Here is a 5,237-nt window from a genome sequence, read left to right as displayed (position 1 = left end):
AGGGAGGGGCCCACTGGGAAGCGTGTCAAGGAAAACCCAGCACTAGACGCCGCCAGAGTAGCAGGCGCCGGCCCTGTCAACGAGAGGAGCAGTAGCGTCTTCGCCTGCTGCTTTCTCTCTATGGTGTGGGTGCCGGAAGCCACTGAGCGACCGGGGACAAGGAAGAAAGATGTCGGTGACGGGTGTCGCGAGCCCCAACAGATGACTCTAAAGCAGTATACGGCGCTAGGACTGTGACCTGCGCCGGTCGGACTGACTGACATGTCATGTCAGTCCGACATCACAGACCTGTTATTGTCTCACAGTGGGTGTTGATCTCCCCGCCGTTTATCCGCTTTCTCCTTTCCCACGGCAATTGGGTGCGGCTCCCAAGGCTACCCTTGCCTTCTTCGCATTGAAGAATACTCGAACGACGACGACGAGCCGATGGTTGCAGCTCTCGCGTCACAAACTGTAATGATCCTTCCGCAGGTTCACCTACGGAAACCTTGTTACGACTTTTACTTCCTCTAAATGATCAAGTTTGGACATCTTTCCGTCAGCTCGAGGCGAGAACCCCTTGCGCCGAGACGCGAGGGGTAGAACATCCAAGAGCGCCAGTCCGAAGGCCTCACTAAATCATTCAATCGGTAGTAGCGACGGGCGGTGTGTACAAAGGGCAGGGACGTAATCAGCGCAAGCTGATGACTTGCACTTACTGGGAATTCCTCGTTCATGGGAAACAATTGCAAGCCCCAATCCCTATCATGAAGGGGATTGAACGGGTTACCCGCTCCTCTCGGAGGGGGAGAACACGTTGATCTCTTCAGTGTAGCGCGCGTGCGGCCCAGAACATCTAAGGGCATCACAGACCTGTTATTGCTCAATCTCGTGCGGCTAGAATTGCCGCTAATCCCTCTAAGAAGAAGTTGCGAACTGGACACCAATTGCTGGAGATCCGTCGACTAGTTAATAGGCCAGAGTCTCGTTCGTTATCGGAATTAACCAGACAAATCGCTCCACCAACTAAGAACGGCCATGCACCACCACCCACCGAATCGAGAAAGAGCTCTCAATCTGTCAATCCTTCCGGTGTCTGGGCCTGGTGAGGTTCCCCGTGTTGAGTCAAATTAAGCCGCAGGCTCCACTCCTGGTGGTGCCCTTCCGTCAATTCCTTTAAGTTTCAGCTTTGCAACCATACTTCCCCCGGAACCCAAAGACTTTGGTTTCCCGGAAGCTGCCCGCCGGGTCATGGGAATAACGCCGGCGGATCGCTAGTTGGCATCGTTTATGGTTAGAACTAGGGCGGTATCTGATCGCCTTCGAACCTCTAACTTTCGTTCTTGATTAATGAAAACATCCTTGGCAAATGCTTTCGCAGTAGTTCGTCTTGCGACGGTCCAAGAATTTCACCTCTAGCGTCGCAGTACGAATGCCCCCGCCTGTTCCTATTAGTCATTACCTCAGGTTCCGAAAACCAACAAAATAGAACCGAGGTCCTATTCCATTATTCCATGCATAGACATTCAGGCCATTAAAGTAGCCTGCTCTGAGCACTCTAATTTTTTCAAAGTAAACGTGCCGGCCACTCGGGACACTCGATGAAGAGCACCCCGTGCGAGCCGGCGGGGCTAGTTAGCTGTTCGGAGCGTGACAGTAAGCACCAGGCGGTGTACCGTCAGTCCGGAACTGAGATCCAACTACGAGCTTTTTAACCGCAACAACTTTAATATACGCTATTGGAGCTGGAATTACCGCGGCTGCTGGCACCAGACTTGCCCTCCAATAGATCCTCGTTAAAGGATTTAAAGTGTACTCATTCCGATTGCGAGGCCTCGGATGAGTCTCGCATCGTTATTTTTCGTCACTACCTCCCCGTGCCGGGAGTGGGTAATTTGCGTGCCTGCTGCCTTCCTTAGATGTGGTAGCCGTTTCTCAGGCTCCCTCTCCGGAATCGAACCCTGATTCCCCGTTACCCGTTATAGCCATTGTAGGCGCATAACCTACAATCGAAAGCTGATAAGGCAGACACTTGAAGGATGCGGCGCCGGTGCGGAGACCGTGCGCTCAGCAAAAAGTTATTCAGATTCACCACGGGTGGGTTAACGGACCGAGGCCCGACCAGTTTTGAACTAATAAAAGCGCTCTTCCCTTGCGGTCAGAGACGTGATGCATGTATTAGCTCTAGAATTACCACAGTTATCCAAGTAAGTGGGTTTACAGATCCAATGAAACATAGCTGATTTAATGAGCCATTCGCGGTTTCGCCTTAACTCGGCTTGTACTTACACATGCATGGCTTAATCTTTGAGACAAGCATATGACTACTGGCAGGATCAACCAGGTAGCTCAACAGTACTACTGATATATAGTACACAAGACACACACACACACCCCTCGCTCCCCTCGGTTTTGCGTTTTAATCCTGCTTTGCAAGTTAAATCTCACTATGGACTCTCTAGCAGCCCGACAGTATGGCGTTATGTCGATACGTTAGACGAACAGAGGCGGAGGAGAGCAGTTACTCCGCGTGGACGAACGATCATAACTACCCCGCCGAGATTACTCCTGCTCGTCATTGTCGTCATTCAACACGGCAAGCTGGAAAAACAGGAGGAGGAGCAGTAGTAAGTGAGTAGGTGGTGGTGGTCTTTTTCGTTTTGGTAGGGACGCGAGTCTTATTTTCCTCGGCGTCACCCCTTTTATATGAAAGGAACCGTCGGAAATGCATCCGAGGTGCCGTGTGGTTTGTCGCCTCCTCGTTGGTGGAGAGAGGCGACGCCACAGTGTTTTTGTTCAGCCTTCCCATGACATGGAAGAAGGTTGGTGCTCTGTTCCCATGCACACAGACCGATCGATAGCTGACTCGATGTGCAGTCGTAGGCTGGAGAAGTGATCGCACGGAGATCGGAAGGAATCGTCGTGACACAATACAGAGGCGCTGCTTTGAAGGCCTCTCGAGCCTCACGACGTGCGCGATTACGGGCGCTCTCGCCTAATGCTACGTATGTCTAGCAGAATGCAAGTTCGCCTCGCGCACCGGACCCGAGATGCCGCAGCGTGTGCAGTGACAGTTCTCAGTTTGCATCGAGCATCGGGATCATGCTCTTGCGGGAAGGAGGATGATGGGGGGTTGTGTGGAGAGAGAGCTGCTGCCGAAACAAACTACTCACTCCAGGGAGGAATTGAAGGCAATTCTCGAGCCACACGACATGCGCGAGTTTCGCCGACCGTCTTCGCCCACTGTTACGTATGTCTAACACATGAACAAGATCGGTCGCACGCGCACACCGGACCCCGAGGTGCCTGGGCTCTGGAACCACACGACATGTGCGAGGAGGGCCGCCTTCGCCTGCAAGTTACGTATGTCTAACAAGACGCAATGGTCGGTCGCTCACACACCGGACTCCAAATACCTCAGCCTATGTGGCATTTGCCCCGCGACAGACAGGCAGGTTCCCCATTGGCGCCGGTGAACGAGAAGCAGTTCGCAACCGCACCGGAACCCAGAACCTGTGATCCAATCCCGCGACAGGCAAAACACCGTCTGGTTCCCCAATTACTCCGGTATACGTCTGCGGCAAACAGTTCGCTACCGCACCGGAACCGAGAACCAGCACCCTAACAGTGGGGGAAGAGAAAGGAGCCCACGCACCAAAACAATGGAATACATTTGCTCCTTCTCTCTGGCGACAACGAGACACAATGTCGCCAAGACGCCGGTAGTAGGTTCAGCCAGCCACCGAGTCTCCCCCTTTATATAGCTATATCTAACGTCCATGGAAGGCCATCTCGGACCACACGACATGCGCGAGTTTCGCCGACCGTCTTCGCCCACTGTTACGTATGTCTAACACATGAACAAGATCGGTCGCACGCGCACACCGGACCCGAGATGCCTGGCTCTGGAACCACACGACATGTGCAAGGAGGGCCGCCTTCGCCTAATGTTACGTATGTCTAACAGAACGCAATGGTCGGTCACTCACACACCGGACTCCAAATACCTCAGCCTATGTGGCATTTGCCCCGCGACAGACAGGCAGGTTCCCCATTGGCGCCGGTGAACGAGAAGCAGTTCGCAACCGCACCGGAACCCAGAACCTGTGATCCAATCCCGCGACAGGCAAAACACCGTCTGGTTCCCCAATTACTCCGGTATACGTCTGCGGCAAACAGTTCGCTACCGCACCGGAACCGAGAACCAGCACCCTAACAGTGGGGGAAGAGAAAGGAGCCCACGTACCAAAACAATGGAATACATTTGCTCCTTCTCTCTGGCGACAACGAGACACAATGTCGCCAAGACGCCGGTAGTTGTCAGCCAGCCACCGCGTCTCCCCCTTTATATAGCTATATCTAATGTGCATGGAAGGCCATCTCGGACCACACGACATGCGCGAGTTTCGCCGACCGTCTTCGCCCACTGTTACGTATGTCTAACACATGAACAAGATCGGTCGCACGCGCACACCGGACCCGAGATGCCTGGCTCTGGAACCACACGACATGTGCAAGGAGGGCCGCCTTCGCCTAATGTTACGTATGTCTAACAGAACGCAATGGTCGGTCACTCACACACCGGACTCCAAATACCTCGGCATATGTACCCCGCGACAGGTAAAAGGCTGGTTCCCCATTTACTCCGGTAAACGTCTGCGGCAAACAGTTCGCTACCGCACCGGAACCGAGAACCAACACCGTGGAATGGGGGAAGGGAAAGTAGCCAACGCACCAAAACAATGGAAAACATTTGCTCCTTCCCTCTGGCAACAACGAGACTTAGAATGTCGCCAAGACGCAGGTAGTTGTCAGTAGTCTCCCTCGCATGGTCCCCTAAGACAGCAGGTTACCCACGAGAAAGGTGCCACAGACACCAGGTCTCCCCTATATATATCGAATGGGTCAAGGTGATGTCGTCACTTCGTGCAAATTGAGCTCAAATGGTCGCCCAGCTCTCGCTGTGCTGTGGTCTAAGCACGAAAACCCCTGATGTACCATGTCCCAGTTCTGGAAAAAGGTACACTCCGGCGCTCGATTTCGGCCAGAATGCCGAACTTGCCTCCCAATTCCTTTCAGGTCTGAGAGCCTTGAAGGACAATAGGGTTACCGGACCAGGCACTTGCAAGGGAGTCAGGGTTACGTTTCGCCGTTTCGGTACCCTCCATCCGATTTGGACGAGATTGAAAACGGAAGCACTTGGGCCGAAGGCCGACGCGGGACTCTAGTCGCCGGGCCCGGCTCTAGCCCCTGGACCC

General features: G+C 53.7%; 1 non-coding gene across 1 annotated transcript; it reads right to left on the bottom strand.

The window, feature by feature from the left end:
- Positions 1–454: 454 nt before the first annotated feature.
- Positions 455–2,326, bottom strand: LOC138362538 (small subunit ribosomal RNA). Its single transcript, XR_011227748.1, has one exon. It is a non-coding gene; the product is annotated as a small subunit ribosomal RNA (ribosomal RNA).
- Between the last annotated feature and the right edge of the window lie 2,911 nt (positions 2,327–5,237).

Source organism: Procambarus clarkii, unplaced genomic scaffold (genome assembly GCF_040958095.1).
Source record: "Procambarus clarkii isolate CNS0578487 unplaced genomic scaffold, FALCON_Pclarkii_2.0 HiC_scaffold_1973, whole genome shotgun sequence".
Lineage (NCBI taxonomy): Eukaryota > Metazoa > Arthropoda > Malacostraca > Decapoda > Cambaridae > Procambarus > Procambarus clarkii.
This window is presented reverse-complemented; position numbering and strand designations above follow the sequence as displayed.